A 19,292-nucleotide genomic window follows, 5' to 3' on the forward strand; every position below is an offset into this window, starting at 1 on the left:
AGTTGAAAGGACTCTGTGTCCCTGCAGTAGTTCTGGTCTGTAATGGCCCCGCCTTCCCCGGTTGAGCTTGGGATCATGTCGAAGCCTGATCTCCTGAGCTTGATCTGGAGAGGGACAGCTCAAGGAGCAGAACTACTGTAACAGCCTACGCTTCAAACATTTCTCACCCTCCCTGGCAAAGTGCCATCTTGCCCAGAGCAGCCAAACTGCCGAGAGGCTCCCAGAACCAGCTGTAGTAAGGGGCCTGACTGGTTTTTCGCTTTCTTGATCCTAGAGTGACAGTGCTGGGTACCACTGTGTATGAATCTAGACTTGCGCAGGTGTGGGAAATCCAAGCCAACCAAGAGAAACAGCGTGACCTAGTGGATGGAGCAAAGGCCTGGGAGTCAGAAGGAGCTGTGTTCCAATCCTGGCTCCACCACTTGTCTGCTGTGTGACTTTGGGCAAGTCGCTTCACTTCTCTGGGCTGCAGTTACCTCATCTGTAAAATGGGGATCAAGACTGTGAGCTCCATGTGAGATATAGATTAGGTCCAACCTTATCGGCTTTTATCTATCCCAGTGCTTAGTGCAGTGCCTGGCCAACAGTAAGTGGTTACCGAATACCATTAAAAAAATTGATTGTTTCCTTGGGGTTATCGTCATCATCATCAATAGTATGTGAGTACTTACTGTGTGCAGAGCTCTGTGCTAAGCACTTGGGAGAGTAAAATACAACAGAGTTGGTATTCACATTGAGCACATCGAGCTTACGGTCTGGAGAGATTATAATCACTCTAGGTCAGAAGAAGAGCTGTGAACTCTGGAAGAAATTTTAACCAAGCTAATGTATTGATGTGGGGCCACCTGAAAACCAAACTCAAACCAACTTTCACCGTATCGGAAGAAAAGTCTAGTAGGATGCATTCGTGTTGTATGAACTGTGGCTGATAATTCAAGCAGGACAAATGCACATGTTTCTTCTTATAACATGGAAACGTGGATGTTTACTCAGGTTTCTATTTCAGGACTAAAATTTCAGTTAAATGGGTTTGCAGGCAGCGGGCATGTAAAAATATATGTCATGTTTTCTAAAAGTAATCCCAACATTTTGTGTTGTTCCAGTTTAAAAGTAATCAGGTTGAAGTGCAGTGCGATTCCATTGATAGGCATTTCAATTTTTTTTCCCCCACTTGAAGAGAGTAGAGTAGATGGAGAGTGGATGATGTAAATGCTAATCCACGGTATTGTCCGGCCCTAGAGAGAGCATGTGCCTCTTTGAGGGATGAATAGACCAGCAGAATGAGCCATCTGTTTTCTCCCCTCGGGGTGAAGTCTTACCTGTTCTTTGGAAAGCACTGTAACTGAAAAGAGAGAGGTTTATTCCTGTGACTATATCTAACAAAAGGTGGATCAAGAAAACAGAATGTACTGTATGATTGTTTTGGCACTTGTACATATGTCCAGCTGACTGAGGTGATGTTTTCTCTCTAAGATTTTGGCAAATATGTGCCATTCTTAAATTGTGAGGGGGTCTATGATCTGACTTCCTCATTATTCCAGCCTGGCCATATGAGCCATTTCCTTTCTAGAAATAGCATGCATGCCCACATTCACACACATCTATGCGTACACATATACCCAAGTATGTGCCCACTAGGAGCCTGCTAAAATACCACCCCCTTGGGAACTTGGCATAGTGCAGATCTGACTTAACTTCATCCTCCAGTCCTGAGCGTGAGTTTGGGGGAAGACAGCCACCTGGTCAGTTTCTTGCAGGACTAGGGGATTGGACCCCTGCTACACATTCCCATTTCTAGATCGGAAAACATGCTGTGGGCTGCGAAGGTTGCATTTCTAGTGGTTTGCCAATATATTACCAACCTATAGAATGGAATTTGCCCATCAGTTAATCAGTGGAATTTGAGTGCTTACTGTGCACAGCACTCTACTAAACACACAAACTTGAAGATTTATATGGTTTAGGCTGCAAAAAAAGTATTGGTATATTGCCATCTTCTTTTCAAAACCATTAGCCCTGCAAATTTGGCTTTCAGAAATTGCCCATCCTTCATTCATTCATTCAGTTGTATTTATTGAGCACTTACTGTGTGCAGAGCACTGTACTAATTGCTTGGAAAGTATAATTTGGCAACAGAGAATCCCTACCCAACAACGGGCTCACAGTCTAGAAGGGGGAGACAGTCAACAAAACGAGCAGACAGGCATCAATAGCATCAAAATAAATAGATTTATAGATATATACACATCATTAATAAAATAAATAGGATAATAAATATGTCCAAATATACATAAGGGCTGTGGGGCAGGGAAGGGGAGCAGATGGAGGGAGTACAGGCAATGGGGAGGGGTGGAGGAGCAGAGGAAAAGGGGGACTCAGTCTGGGAAGGCCTTCTGAAGGAGGTGAGCTCTCAGTAGGGCCTTGAAGGGGGGAAGAGAGCTAGTTTGGCGGATGTGAGGAGAGAAGGAATTCCAGGCTAGAGGTAGGACGTGGCTCAGTTGTCGACGGTGGGACAGGCGAGAATGAGGCACGGTGAGGAGGTTAGCGGCAGAGGAGTGGAGGGTGTGGGCTGGGCTGGAGAAGGAGAAGGGAGTTGAGGTAGGAGGGGGCGAGGTGATGGAGAACGTTGAAGCCGAGGGTGAGGAGTTTTTGCTTGACGTGTAGGTTGATAGGCAACCAGTGGAAATTTTTGAGGAGGGGGGTGACATGCTTAGAGCTTTCCTGTAGAAAGATAATCCGGGCAGCAGAGTGAAGTATAGACTGAAGTGGGGAGAGACAGGAGGATGGGAAATCAGAAAGGAGGCTGATGCAGTAATCAAGTGAGGATATGAAGGTAGCAGTTTGAACGAAGAAGAAAGGGCAGATCTTGGCGATGTTGTGAAGGTGAGACCGGCAGGTTTTGGTGACGGATTGGATGCACATCTGTCAAACTAGCTCTCTTCCTCCCTTCAAAGCCCTACTGAGAGCTCACATCCCCCAGGAGGCCTTCCCAGACTGAGCCCCCTCTTTCCTCTCCCCCTCCCCATCCCCCCCGCCCTACCTCCTTCCCCTCCCCACAGCACCTATATATGTTTGTACAGATTTGTTACTCTATTTTACTTGTACCTATTTACTATTCTATTTTTGTTAATGATGTGCATCTAGCTTTACTTCTATTTATTCTGATGACTTGACACCTGTCCACATTTTTTGTTTTGTTGTGTCTTCCCCTTCTAGACTGTGAGCCCGTTGTTGGGTAGGGACTGTCTCTATACATTGCCAACTTGTACTTCCCAAACGCTTAGTACAGTGTTCTGCACACAGTAAGCGCTCAATAAATACGATTGAATGAATGCATGATGTGTGGGGTGAATGAGTGAGTGGAGTCAAGGGTGATACCAAGGTTGTGGGCTTGTGAGATGGAAAGGATGGTAGTAGCTACCTGAGTGCTTAGTACAGTACTTAGCACATAGTCAGCACTTCTAGACTGTGAGCTCGTTGTTGGATAGAGACCGTCTCTATATGTTGCCAACTTGTACTTCCCAAGAGCTTCATTCAGTGCAGTGCACACAGTAAGCGCTCAATAAATAAGATTGAATGAATGAATAAAAGACACCATTAAAAAAAAATTCTCTGCTCAGGGTAAGTGCTCAATCAAAACTATTGATTGGTACATTCATTGGTCTATTTTATAACTGCAAATGTATCCCCTTTGACACACCTCTGCTGCGCACCCCCCAGGGATCGCACCCATCTGAAAGAGCCTCATCTCCAGTCACCTTGATGGGATTTAGGGCCCAATAAATGCCCCAAAACCCAGGTATGTCTAGCTCCAGGACTTCCTCAATCCTAGTTGGCTCTCCTGGTTTTTGGGGTCAGAGTGAGTGTGCCTCAAGGCCCAGCATGTTGCTGCTATGATCGTCACCCAAGGATATGGTTCTGCAGCCCATCTCCTTGAATGAGTTTCCCCTGATGAGGTGAAAGGCTTCTGTGTGAGGAATTCATACAAACTTGCAATATGATACTCACTGTGACTTGCGCCAGATGCAGAGGCAATTTTCATTTCCTCTGTCTTCTTTGTGTTTCCAGTTGTATAACCTGGGGAAATCACTGGACACAACTAAGCCTTAGTAAACAAAGGAGAGTAATAGCTGTTCCTTCATTCAGTCATATTTATTGAGCACTTTCTGTGTGCAGAGCATTGTACCAAGCATTTGGGAAAGTACAGTACAACAACAAACGGCACCATTCCCTGCCCACAGCTAGCGCACAGTCTGCAGTGGGGGAGACAGACATGAATGCAAATAAATGAAATTACAGTTATGTACATAAGTGCTTTGGGGCTAGGATGGGGGGAGAGCAAAGGGATAAATAAAAAAAATTAAAAATTCCTCCCTGCACTGTACTGCTATTGTGAGGGTAAAATGAGATAATGCATATAGTAATACCTTAAGTATTTATGGGGATGGTAGTATATAAATCTGTGGTGCTGTATTATTTTCCAAACGAATTCAATCTTTAGACATGATAACAAAACAATTATTAGTAGGGAACCTCTGTAGTCGGGGCTAAAACAAACACGTTTCCAAACTGAGGCCAATCCATACAACTAATATGGAATCTTCTGTCACACTATTGGCAGCAAGAAGGAGAAAGGGGAGAGAAATTGGGTTAGTTGACAGAAACCAAGACTCAAAGCAAAACTAGCCAGGCTCCGAGCAGTTGGGATTTTTAGAGGCCAGAAAGGCCGAAAAAAGTAAAAGGTCTGAGGGATTAGAAAGGCAGAGAAAAAAGGGTTCTGAGAGGCTGGGGAAGTGGAAGACTAAAGGGGAAAATGCCCAGAGAAAATACAGAATACATAGAGGTTGTGAATGGTGTGTAGAGAGAAAGCAAGAAATCTTGGGTCTCAAATTCTCCACCAACTCTTCAAGGGTTTGAGCAACTCAAGTGGTTAAGATACCTTGCTAAGTTGCCCACCACCCTCTAGATTGTAAGCTCCTTGTGGGCAGGGAAGGCTTCTGTTTGTTGTTAAAGTGTACTCTCCCAAACACTTAGTACAGTGCTCTGTGCACAGTAAGCACTCAATGAATATGCTGGGATGAATGAATGAATTCCTTGGTCAGGTAGAACAATTAGCTGCATCATAAAAACTGTGCTGAGAAAATATTTCTGGGAGAGAGGGAGGGAGGGAGATACCAAACCCCACTGCTGTACCTCCTTTAAGAATGTAAGCTCCTTGTGGGCAGGACATGCATTATTTTGTTCTTCAATACATAGGTCATATTTATTGAACACTTACTGTGTGCAGAACACTGTGCTAAGTTCTTGGGGGAGTACGATGTAACAGAATTGGGACTGTAAGCCAAGTGTGGGCAGGGACGGTCTCTGTTGCTGAATTGTACTTTCCAAGAGCTTAGTACAGTGCCTTGCACACAGTAAGAGCTCAATAAATGTGATGGAATGAGTGAATATGTTCCCTACCTAGTGGGCTTACAGTCTAGAGGGAGAGATGGACATTAATATAAATACTTAAATTATGGCTATGTACAGTACTGTGGGACTGAGGAAGGGGTGAATAAAGGGTGAAAATCCAAGTGCAAGGGTGACATAGAAGAGAGTGGAAGCAGAAGAAATAAGAACTTAGTTGGGGAAGCCCTCTTGGAGGATAATAAGGCTGTGACAGTGGGGAGAGTGATTGTCAGATATGAAGAAGGAGGGCATTCCAGGACAAAGGCAGGAAGTGGGCAAGGGGTTGGTGGTGAGATAGAGGAGATCAAGGTATGGTGAATAGGTTGGTATAGAGCAGTGAAATGTGCAGGCTGGGTCGTAGTTGGAAATCAGGAAGCTAAGGTAGGAAGGGGCAAGTTGAGTGCTTTAAAGCTAATGGTAAGGAGTTTCTGTTTGATGCAGAGGTGGATGGGCAACCGCTGGAGGTTCTTGTCATAGGGAAACAGGGGCTGTATGGTATTACAGAAAAATGATCTGAGTAGCAGAGTGAAGTATGGACTGAAGCGGGGAGAGACAGGAGGCAGGGAGTAAGCTCATTGTGGTTAGATAATGTCTCTGTGTCTGTTTATTGTTATATTGAACTCTTCCAAGTGCTTAGTACAGTGCTTTGCACACAGTAAGTGCTCAATAAATACAAATGAATGAATGGTTGAAAGGTCAATATGGAGGCTGATGCAGTAATCATGGAGGGATAGGTTAAGTGCTTGGATTAACATGGTAGTGGTTTGGATAGAGAGGAAAGGGTGGATTTTAGTGACGGTTGAATCAACACGATTTGGTGATGCTGAATATACTACTACAGTTATTAGTAATAATAATAACAACTGTGGTACTACTATTTATGCCTAGGTTCATTTGAAGCTAGTTGGAGTTCCGTATCTTGGGGAGATAGTTTAGAAGTAATGGAGAGTGTGAATTTAGGATACAGCGATTATTCAACCTTTGAGGATATTGTGGTGTAAGGTTTCAGTTTTCCATTATCTTAACAGCAGACTGATGGCAGTGAACTGTGTTCCAGCTCAAAAGCCACGGGCATTAATTTCCTAAAAGGTGTGTTCCATGTATTATGGACTACTGCAATACCCTTGTAAATTTTAGATGAGCAATTTGCATCCTGTTGTGCTCAGCACCAATATACTTGGTAATCCAAACTGTTCAGCTTGTGCCTAAGTGCTTCAAACTCATTCCAGACTGCACAAAATGTTATTGCTTGTCAGTTAAATTCCCTCGTGTTGTTAGTGAATTGCATTTTTAATCCACTGATCACCCCACTCTTGACTGAAGCCCATTATGGGCAGGGAATGTATTATGCTGTTGTATTATACTCTTCCAAGTGCTTAGTATAGTGTTCTGCACACAGCTCAATAAATATGATTGATTATTGTGTTTACAAAAATATATACCCTCAGCCTTGTTGATGTTAAAAACAATCTTTAATCCTGCAAACTTACTGAACTGCCATAGCTTCACCAGCCTTTCTATATTTTTCAGTGTCATAGAAATTATGTACCTGGTATCAATCATCACCTACCACCTAAAGTACCTTTTTACAGGCCAGAATGTGACTTCTTTTAATTCTAAACTTGAATGACAGCAATAATTTACAGGACACATCACATGTACTTGCTTACTTGAGCTTCTAAAGTGGGAATTTCACTCCAGTGATGAAAATAGGAAAATGCTTGGAATTGGCAAAAAATGTGTGACCTTGAGCGAGTCACTTAACTTGTCTGTGCCTATTTTCTCATCTGTAAAATGAGGATTCAGTACCTACTGACCCCACCCTCTTAGACTGTGAGCCCCATGTGGGACAGGGGCACATCTGACTTGAATGACTTGTATCTGTCCCAGGCCCTGGCACAAAATAAGTGCATAACACAAATAATGATAACAATAATAATAATATGGTGGTTAAAGCCAAAAGCTTATGGGACAGAGGGGATCGGATGACCTGTGACTTCTGCCACACTAGGTGAAATTCAAGCACTTCATTGACAAAGAACTCTAAACCTGTTAGTTATATGTGGTAGTCTTCCATCCAGAGGCAGCTTCCAGTTGTATGAGACCAAATCAGCGAGTGCCTTTGAAAATCTCTTGCACTTTGTCCCCGAAGATACAGTAGTTCACCTTTTTTGGTCCCTTGCCATTGGGGACGGGCATTGGTTGGACACCAGTGGCTGAGGAGACAGGGCAGGTGCTTGAATTGTTTTTGCAGTAGTGATGTTAGTTTGTGCTGAGTCATCCACACTCCTGCGCTAGATATTATTCTACCCGAATGGCACCCAATGCTGGATGACTAGTAGAAAGGAAGGGTGTGATTGTAGAACAGAAAATCAGCTGCTTCGATGAGGAAAGACCCTTTGAGGTCAAGGTGTGTCTAGATCCCGTCTCTCTGAACGATTCTTCATCAGGCCGAAGGAAAATGGGGATTAAGACGATGAGCCCTATGTGAGATAGGGGCTGTGTCCAATCCAATTACCTTGTATCTACTCCATCGCTTAGTACAGTGCCTGACACATAGCAAGGACTTAAAAAATACCACTATTATTATTATGCCATATTATGTTAATAAATTATATTATAATATATTTATATCATACTTATACAATTATATAATAATAACAGCAGCTGTGCCATTCTGTACCCTCTCTTCCCTTCCCCTTAAGTGCCAGAGAGGCTTGTGGCATAATTGCTGAATCCATTCATTCATTCAGTCGTATTTATTGAGTGCTTACTGTGTGCAGAGCACTGTATTAAGTGCCTGGGAAGTACAAGTTGGCAACGTATAGAGACAGTCCCTACCCAACAACGGGCTCACAGTCTAGAAGGGGGAGACAAACAACAAGACAAAAACATGTGGACAGGTGTCAAGTGATCAGAATAAATAGAAGTAAAGCTAGATGCACATCATTAACAAAATAAATAGAATAGTAAATATGTACAAATAAAATAGAGTAATAAATCTTTACAAACATATTCTGCTCTGGAACTTCCTCTCCCCTTCACACTGCCTCACTGCAGTCATTCATTCAATTGTATTTATTGAGTGCTTCCCGTGCAGAGCACCATACTAAGCACTTTTATGCCCCATCCTGAGGTGGGCAGAATCCCTGAGGCAGTCACTTCTGCAGGCCTGAAAAGCCCCAGAAGGGCAACTCTTGGATCTCCGACAGTCCTGACCTCTCATTTGACTAGTGTGGAGAAATTGGTTCATTAATTGTGAAATGCAAATTAGTAGTGATTAAAAAAAAAAAACTTACAATGAACATGCAGTAATTTAGGTCCTTCCTAGCAGAGGCATCCCCTTCATTAAAAAATCCATCATAACATGGCCATTGTATTTATGTTCAAAGAGCTACCTCATCACTCTCACTAGCCCTGGGGCTGTTCACATTTAAAAAAAAAAACAACCAGTGAAGTGGAACTGTTCGTGTGTATCCCATATTTGTACCTAGATCAGATGGACTCATTGGACAATTAGAAGAATGATTTTAAAATAAATGAGGGTTGAGGCGTCACCTCCCAGCAGCCCTTGGACTCCCGGCATAGTGAGGGGAAATTCCAAGGTCATGAAAATGTGGCCCATTACTGCTTGTAAGACTTGTTCCGGAAAAGTCGATCCACGCTGGTCGTCAGGAGTCTGTGGATTTTGGCAAGGAATCCAGGATAAGGGCCATATTAGAGCATCAATTCTATTTCTTTTTTACAAAAGCTAGTGTTTTAAAAAGGTAGTGGTTATGAGCAGCAGCATGACACAGGGGGTAGAGCACGGGCCTGGGAGTCAGAAGGTCATGGTTTCTAATCCCGGCTCCACCACTCATCTGCTCTGTGGCCTTAGGCAAGTCACTTCACTTCTCTGTGCCTCGGTTACCTCATCTGTAAAATGGGAATTGAAACTGTGAACCTCACATGGAACAGGGACTATGTCCAACCTGATTTGCTTGTATCCACCACAGCACTTAACACAGTGCGTGGTACATAGTAAGTGCTTAACAAATGCCATTATTATTTATTGTTATTGTTATTATTATTATTATTATTATTATCCTATGGTTAATCCGTTCATCCTTCCCATGGCTCAACTAAGGTTACCAACATCCACTACCCTGTGATTGTGTCCGGGGCTGTTAGTGGAACATAAAATCTCCCCTCTTCCCCCTGCCATTAGAAATCAACCTGGCGGAATTGACAAAAATTGCCAAGAAAAGATGAAAATCTCACACTTCCCAATCTTCTAGAGGCCCAGAATCTTCGTCCTCTTCCAGTAAGGACTCCTTTGCCTGTTTAGGTATAAGACGTATGTGGAGAAGCAGTTTGGCCTAGTGGAGAGAACGTGGAACTGGGAGTCAGAAGGATCTGGGTTCTAATCTCTTCTCTGCCACTTGTATGCTGTATGACCTTGGGCATGTCACTTCACTTCTCTGTGTCTGTTACCTCTTCTATAAATTGGGGATTAATACTGTGAGCCCCGTGTGGGACATGGATTGGGTCCAATCTGGTTAGCTTGTTTCTACTCAATAAACACCTGTAGAATCTATTTGATAATAAAATCAATTATTCTGACATTAAGCATGTCAGATAAGGAAATTCATTAATGATTTATTCCAGATTTACAAATAGGCTAAAAAAAGATCAGCACGAAAAATTGTTTACCCATTTTTGACAAACCCTCCCATTACATTTAAAAATGTTGATACATTTTAAAGTAATGTCGGTCAGTAGCTGGAAAATACATTATTTGTAATTTTTACTTCCCTGATGTCTGAATTCCTGTCACTCCCAGATAATTGGGCCCATGCTAATTTTCCTAGTTGCGTTATTTGTAAAAGTAATATTCAGATTAAGTCCAATTCTCCTCTAATCCGGGTGTTGCATTCTTGAAGCCTTGCAAGAAGGAAAACTGACACATCGTAGAACTGCCCTGTGGCCAACCCCGCCTGATCCACACAGCCCTTTGACTCTACTATTTCCCCTTCCATAATTTATTTTAATATCTGCTTCCCTCTTTAGACTGTAGCTCCTCGTGGGCAGGGATCACATCTACCAACTATATTGTACTGAACTTTCGCAAGCACTTGGTAGAGTGCTTTGCATGCAGTAAGTGCTCAGTCAGTCAACCACTGATTAATTGATGTCATGCTATATCCAGACAGGTGAGCACTGTCACCCCTTAGTTTGGCAGGCACATTCTATTAGAGAAGCTGCATGTTGTAGTGCACAGAGCTTAAAACAGTGCTTTGCACATAGTAAGCGCTTAATAAATGCCATCATTATTATTATAGATCGTGGGCCTAGAGTCAGAAGGTCATGGGTTCTAATCCCAGCTCCACCACTTGTCTGCTGTGTGACCTTGGGCAAGTCACTTCACTTCTCTGTGCCTCATTTACCTCATCTGTAAAGTGGAGATTGGGACTGTGCACCCCACATGGGACACTGGCTGTGTCCAACCTGATTAGCTTGTATCCACCCCAGTGCTTAATACAGTGCCTAGCACATAGTAAGCTCTTAAGAAATACCACAGTTACTATTATTCTATCCAAAACTATCTTCTGGCCAAACTGAGGGTGCTGGGATTTTTTTTCCTCTGGCAGTCCTGCCAAATGGATAAACTGGAAAGTGTACATAATAATATTAAGGGTTTTGTTAAGCACTTATTATGTGTCTAACACTGTACTAATCACTGGGGTAGGTACAAGATTGGACACAGTCCCTGTCCCGCATGGGGCGCACAGTCCAAGTGGAAGGGAGCAAGTCCCATTTTACAGATGAGGAAATGGAGGCACAAAGAAGTTAAGTCACTTACCCAAAGTAACACAACAGGTAGAGCCAGTATTAGAACTGGGTTCTCTGACTCCCAGACCCATTTTTTATTTTATTTTTTAGTATTTGTTAAGCACTTACTATGTGCAAAGCACTGTTCCAAGCACTGGGGAGGTTACAAGGTGATCAGGTTGTCCCACGTGGGGCTCACAGTTTTAATCCCCATTTTACAGATGAGGTAACTGAGGCACAGAGAAGTTAAGTGACTTTCCCAAAGTCACACAGCTGACAGTTGGCCAAGCTGGGATTTGAACCCATGACCTCTGACTCCAAAGCCCGTGCTCTTTCCCCTGAGCCATGCTGCTTCTCTGTCCACTAGACCATGCTGCTATGTGTATTTCTTTCAACACTGAAAGAGGAATACTATATTCAACACAAGCACAGGGCGGCTTTGTTTAAATGTTTTCCCTATTCACTATTAAAATATGAGTGTTCATAAAGGAACTCCAATTAATAAGAGATACACTGACATACCTGGTAATTAAAAACAAAAAAGCCAGGACCATTATGCCATTTCAAATACTTAGCATAATATCTGTCATGGGATTGGGAATGTTAAATATGCATCCGATTGCAGCCTTATTAATAAATAACTAAGCTGGATAAGGCAAAGAGCTCTGGAGTGTTCTCCGTGTGCTGCTCGATTTTTAAGTTTCTTAATCTGACTGAACCCAAGAAGCTACCGATTCTGTGCTCTAGCTGCCCTACTACAAGAAAAAAATAACATACACAACTTGTTTTTCCTCTTGAAGACTTGGCTTTCAAGGAAGGGGAAAGGACAGTCTTGGGATTTAGGAAAACATCATCAGGTAATTTGAGTGAGTTTTCTCATTGATTCCATTTCATTCAGCTTGCTAAAGGTGTTCAGATCTTGTGGTAACTTGCACAGCCGATGTAGGGGAAGGGATAAAGTAACCTCTTAGGGCACGTTTCTGATGCCTTAACTTGTTGTTTTCTTATATTGGGACCTAAAGTCTCTGTATAGGCGGATGGTACATTTGTCAGTGGTTAAATTATCCAGACCTGCAAGGTTGTTTAATCATTTTGTCATTTGGGTGGTGATAGCTGTGGGTTTCTTGTCCCCTGCTTATTCAGGGGCTTGCTGTGTGATTGCTTATTTCATGTGCAATTAGATCTCATCATCTCTTTAAATGAAGTTGAGTTTACAGAGTTTTACCCTTAATTGGAAATGCTGTGTACTTTTATTACATCTCTTAGAAAGATAAAAGCTAAACACAGTTAAAGTAAAAGACATTCTTTTTTCTCAGTTCAAATCCAGGGAGTTCTGGCTACAGAAACGTTTTTTAAAAACTATTTTGAGTATGCCAGGGTGTTGTGATAAGCACATCCTCCTTTTCTTCTACCCTGTCCCTCCTGATCTCTAATGTATTTGCAGCTCACCTGCCACAGGAATTGCTTGAGGTTTCTTAAAGGGACCCCCGATAATAGAGCTGCTAGGGATTCTCACAGGAGGTCCAGGCTTGGAGGTGTCCTAGCAGGAAGATGTCCCTGGGAGGGAGTCACCTCTTTGCCAGTTTACTCCCACACTCCCAAGTGGCTCCAATGAAATTGATTATATTTGACACCACACATGCGTATTAGTTTAGTTTTTATTCAAAGAAGGCTTTTAATAACACTCCTTTGGACATCTCTGCTCTGGCCAAGTGGATTTTTCCTTGGAACATTAGCTGCTTATAAATCATTGAGGGTGGCAGATACCTTTTCCTTGGGAAATGGAGTTCATTCATTTGAATGTAGTCAGCAGACCCCCCCACTCACCCATGTCACACTCTCCTCGATGTCTATCTTCTGTCCAACTCTCATCTTGTTTCAAGCTTTTGGGAGAAGGATAATTTGAGAAGACGTTAAACAAGCAACCCTGGCTTTGGATGGAAACCTCTGATTTCTTTGACCTGTTTCTTTACTCGTTGTAAACTTCAGTTTAGAATGGAGGAAGCGGTAATCTCAGGAATGAGGAAGTGATCTTGTGATGGTCAAAGATCGGCTGTGAGACTTGAATGCATCCACTGTGTTAGCTGTCATGAAGCAGGAGAGTTTACTGACCCTGGTATGCACAGTTTGATTTGGGCCATACTTCGACCCAAGTAAACACTGACTGTAACCTCCTCGTGGGCAGAGATTGTGACTACCAGCTCCATCATATTGTACTCTCCCAAACACTTAGTACAGTGCTCTGCATTTAGTAAGCACTCAATGAATCCCACTGATTGATCAAATACCATTGATTAAGGGCATGTCTTTGTGCTGCACACATTTTCAGGTGTCTGAGTTCATTTATCTCTCTACCTCTCCTGACACCATCCTCTCACGTGGCGATATTTTCAAACCCTCCAGGAGATTTTCATAGATGCTGTCAAAGGGAGAGCCAGAATAACCTGCCTCTGATTCTCTGTGCCTCAATTTCCTCATTTGTATAACAGTTTAAATACATGTTCTCCCTCCTTGGTCAGTAGCTGACTGTTCGGCCTTGAATTCCAGAAGCCTCCTTCAGCAACAGTGAAAATTTGAAGTGAGTGCTGGTTGGGGCACGGATTCCTTGAAGATGGGAACAGAGACAGGATGAGGGCATTTTCGGGTCGGGGGACAGGAGGCATTTGATCCTGGGAAGGATCTCAATAGGTCAGATCACCAACCCTCTGCTTCCAGCAGATTCCTAGCAGTGTTGCATTTAAACTATTCCAAGGAATTACTGGTACACTCTTTATTAAAGATCTCTGGAAAATGATATTTCACTATTTCCCTAGGCTGTAGTTACGCAGCAATCCCCATTATAATGCACTTCTCTTGCCATGATAGCGCTGTTGTGTGTTGGTGATATTACTTAAAACGGTCTCACTTTTTGCTGAAAAATTTATCTTGGCTAAGGGACTTTTCTCCTCTTTTTGAAGCATTTCAACTGACTTGAATAGGATAATCAAAACTCATTTCATTTAAGCATAGAAATGGCAGATCTATTTAGTAGAGCTAATACTGTCTTTAGTGTGAAAGCACAAGGTGTGTTTTTGCTGAATAGAATGTGCAAGAAGCACTTGGAAATATAAATGCAGTTCTTAAAAAAATCTAATTCAGAATCTTTAATATTGGTATATAGTTACATTGCTATTTGACCAGCAACTATATTGTGCTTCTATCACTGCTTTTAAATATATATTTATATATGTATCTGAATGTATATGTACTGTTTTGACTAATTTTTTAATCTTGCTAGTACATTAGTGCAGTTTACATGATTTCAGTGGGGAAATGTACTGCCTTTAGGACTCTTTTGTTTAACATTCTATATTTATTGAATTCATTTAGCACTCCAACTGGGGTATAATGCAGTATTTCATTCACTCATGCCCTGAGCTCATTGAAAATGAAAAGCCTCTTACTAGGATTTACTCAATAGCATTTCACATACCTAAAGTCTGTTATTAGTCCACTCTCTTACCTTCAATGTCCTTCCAGTCCACTGTTCTCTCTTCCAAAATAATTACGTACCCTTTCCTCAAGAGACCTATTTCCCAACAAGAAATTGTTTTGGCAAGAACGTAAGCAGATTCAGACAAGTGGCTTACCCAGGGCAGAATTCTATCTAATGGAAGCACTAAAGGGAAGAAGAGGATGGTTACTATCCTTGACATTCATTATCATGGTTAACCAGTCAATCAGTGGTACTTATTGAATACTTACTGTTCACAGAGTACTATACTAAGTGCTTGGGAGAGTGTAGGACAACAGAGTTGATAGACATAGTTCCTGACCTTGGTGAGCTTCAGTCTAACATCATTAACTTTTACCTCCAATCATCCAGCACAGACATAGCTCCATGTATCTCTTCAACCCTTCCCAGGCCTTATAACATTCATTCCTACCTTCCCTCAACTTCCTTAAATTTCCTTCTAGGAATCCATTATAAACTTGTGATCTATGAATTTATCAAGCTCTTTTGAACTTTTGATATTTTCTGTCTGCTTCCTGTGAAACAAATTTCATGTGCTAGGTCCCTGGTATGTGGGGGGAAAAAAAAGTTTCCTCTTTTTTGTATTGGCTCTTCCATCTTCTCTGTCCCTTCATCCTGTTGTTATGGCTGTGGACAGTGCATGTTTCTACCAACTTTGTTGTATTCTATTCTCCCAAGCGCTTAGTACAGTGCCCTGCACACAGTAAGCACTCAATCAATATGATTGATTGAAAGCAATTCCACATTCACCGTGTCAACCCCCTTCATTAATTTGAGGCATGCAAATTGTCCTCAGCTACAGAGTCAGCAGTCTAAATTCCCTGGTTCTGGGAGCCAGGAAAGGTATTATTTTCATTGGCTTTAGATTTGACAATTTGACAAAAAGTCAAATTAACTAGAATTGAAATACTTTAAACATTTCCATCTGAGCATGCACTACCCTAAGCTTGAACGACATATAATAGAGTTCAATCAAATCAATCAATCGATTGTATTTATTGAGCACATACAGATGTAACAGCTTCTCTCTGAGCCACACCTTATCCGGGCTAATCAGTTATAAAATAGCCACCTTCACTAAGTTTCTTAACGTAACGATAATAATAATAATAATAATAGTATTAAGCACTTACTGTGTGCCAGGCACTATACTAAGCACTGGGGTGGATATAGGCAAATCGAGTTGGATGCAGTCCCTGTCCCACATGGGGCTCAGTCATAACAGGGTTTTCTGTTTCTGTGTTTTACACCCCAGACCTTTCAGATCTTACCTGATCTCCACCCAGGTCCTTTTCCCTATGCCCAGCCAGAGACCATGAAAATTAGCAAACAAACTGTGGCAGCAGGCATACTCCCCATCCATAGTTCCCCAGAACAGGATTTTTCCGTTTCCCCTCCTCAGTGTTTCTGCATTTCCACCAACCTGATGGCTAAGGCTCAAAGCTTGAGGCCCCAGGATTTACTTCAAGGGCAGTTTCTGCGCTATAAAGTGCATATCCTCCAAGGCCCCAACTCCAAATCTGGGTATTTTCCTTATTTTGGAGAGTGGAGGGCCCCTTGCACCTTGAATGCCCCAACAAGTCAAACTCAGTGATCCTGGGGTGCTCTTCCAGCTGTCCCTTGTAGGTCTACCCATGGGGAAGTAGCAACTGAGGGTGAGGATTGTAAGGGGTGGCCCCTTACCCCTGCCCCATCCACATGCCCTCTGACACTCCTAAGCAGTGGGAGTGGGCAGGCAGAGCTTATTCAGGACCCTGGAATAAGATAGGCACGGGGCTAAAAATAATTGTGGGGTGCCAAGCACTGTTCTAAGCCCTGGGGTAGATACAAGGTAGTCGGGCCAGACACAGTCCCTGTCCCATATGGGGCTCACAGTCTTAATTCCCATTTTACAGATGAGGTAACTGAGACCCAGAGAAGTGAAGTGGTTTGCCCAAGGTCACACTGCAGGCAAGTGGCAGAGCCAGGATTAAAACCCATGACCCTTTGAGTCCCAGGCCGGTACTCTAGATCTGTACATAAGTACTGTGGGGCATACAGAGCACTGTTCTAATCGCTGGGGTAATAATAATAATGATGGTATTTGTTAAGCGCTTACTATGTGTCAAGCACTGTTCTAGACACAAGATATTCAGGTCCCACAAGGGGCTTGCCGTCTTAGTAGGAGGGAGAGCAGGAATAATTCCTGTCATTCTTGAACTTGTGTTTATCAGCATCTTGGCCTAGTGGAAGGATCACAGGAATAAAAGACAGGGCTAGTCAGCTGTGTGACTTTGGGCAAGCCACTTCTCGGTACCTCGGTTTCCTCATTTGTAAAATGGGAATCAAATGCCCATTCTCCCTCCCGCTGAGACTGTGACCCCTGTGGGGGAGAGAGACTGTGTCTTATCTGCTTATATTGTATTTACCTCCATGCTTAGCACTTTGCTTGATACCTAGTACCTGTGATACAAGTGATAGAAATGTTCCTGCCCTTTGATCACTTGATATTTAGCCCACCTTTAGCGGCACAGCACTTAGTTACATATCTGTAGCTTATTTATTTATATTGTCTGTCTCCCTCTGTAGACAGTGGACAGGAAACGTGTCTACAGGCTATGTTGTATTCTCTCCCAAACGCGAAGTACAGTGGTCTGCACAAAGTAAGCACTCAATAAATACCATTGATTAATAGCAAGCATTTAAATACCCCTATTATTACTAATGTTTCATCAAGGGAGGGTTTGTAAAATTTATTACAAGAATATTTTCAAATCCCTAAATTTTAATAACCCTTGAAACTGGGAGTATAATTTTCCATTGCTTCTCAATTGGGTTTACAAGTGAGCTATTTGCCTGCTTGATACAAAAATAAACTGAAGAAACCAACGTGCATTTCGTTCTGGGGACAGCAACTTGAATGAGACAGGGCCAAGTGGGTTTCAGAAAGAATTTTGGCTTACGAAATTGCTTTCTCTTTAACAGTGGGCCAGTTCGTCCAGGAGGGATTCAAACACCGTAAAGCCAATAATGCATCTTGAATGGGAAATACGTCACGTGATTCCTTCAGTTGATTCATATTTAATCAAGGGAGGTTTCATCACGTCTTTCCAAATAAGAAAATAATAGAGCTGAATGAGGGCCAGCAAGTGATAATATTGTGTAGGAAGGCACTGAGTCAAAATACATGCTTTTGTATCCTAAACACTTAGAGACTCTCAAAAGCACATGGACTCTGGGTTTCTTCAAAGGATTCAACTGTGATGGATGTAATGTTTTGTGTAATGTTTTGCAGCTGTGAGCTTCCGAGTTGTTTGTCATGTTATAAATTGTATAGTGCATCAGTGTGCAGGGAAACAAATTAGACATTTAATCCACCGAGTTTTTTTTAAGATGAGAAATTTGCCATCTCCCCACCCTTGATTTGCCATTTCACATGCTTGAAATATTTGTGTGGTAGAAATAGCTCCAGATAGTAGCACGCCCAGTTTTTTCAAAGTGAGAAAGAGAGAGGATATCATTTACCTCCTGTATGATTCATTCCCTCATCCGAGCAGGGAAGACTTCAGGGTTCTTTCCTTATTAATGTTTGTGACTACATGAAGGGAGAAAGGGAATTAAGAGGTTTTTAACCCATTTGGTCTCAGGTTGTGACACCCCCAGTCTTCTGAGGAAGATTATAGCCTGCACAAACCCCCAGAAGTGTGCAATGCATAATCCCCTTTCTTGCCCTCCAAACAATTTTTGAATCCCAGTTGTACCTGGCAGCCTAAAATGGCATGAAATCCCAAGTAGAATCAGGCAGGCCATTTCTTAAAACAGAAGCACCCCTTGGGCTGGTCAAGTGAAGCGTACTTGCTTGCTAGGGAATGGGCAAAGGCAATGAGAGCCAAGGGAACCTGGGATATTTCTGTAGAGGTTGAGCCATTAACCGAGCAGCATGGATGCAGCATGGCCTAATGGTTAAAGCACAGGCCTGGGAGGAAGAGGATCAGGGTTCTAATCCCAGCTCTTCCACTGTCTTCCGTGTGGGCAAGGACTGCACCTACCAACCCTGTTACATTGTACTCTGCCACATGCTTACTACAGTGTTCTGCATACAGGAAGCACTCAGCAAATAAGATTGAGTTACCTTGGGCAAGTCACTTAACTTCTCTGTGCCTCATTTCTCTCACTTACAAAATAGAAATTAGTACTGCGAGCCTCACGTACGACATGACCGTCTCCAACCTGATTTGCTTGTACTACTCCAGCGCTCAAGCACTTAGCAAATGCCTTAAAAAGCACTTACCTCACAGCTCTGTTTTAGATTTTGATTTCAGCATCAATATTGGTATTAATAAGCAATTTTAAGATTCTATCTGGCGAAGAGCACTGGTACCAAAAGATTGTGGTCTGGAGTGGGTTTTCGGTTTTGTTGTCTTTCTGGTTCCACTGGTAATAGTTATTCATCTCATTTTTACACCAACTTACCTAAATAAGAGCTTGTGCTCTCTAGCTCACCATGACGTAGCCCTACTTAACTCTTACCGTGCTCCTG

General features: G+C 42.5%; 1 protein-coding gene across 5 annotated transcripts in view; it reads left to right on the forward strand.

Moving 5' to 3' along the window:
* COBL (cordon-bleu WH2 repeat protein) overlaps window positions 1–19,292 on the forward strand; it is a 236,994-nt gene that overhangs the window by 53,536 nt on the left and 164,166 nt on the right. The window lies entirely within an intron of this gene.

This window comes from Tachyglossus aculeatus, chromosome 18 (genome assembly GCF_015852505.1).
Source record: "Tachyglossus aculeatus isolate mTacAcu1 chromosome 18, mTacAcu1.pri, whole genome shotgun sequence".
NCBI classification, from domain to species: Eukaryota; Metazoa; Chordata; class Mammalia; order Monotremata; family Tachyglossidae; genus Tachyglossus; species Tachyglossus aculeatus.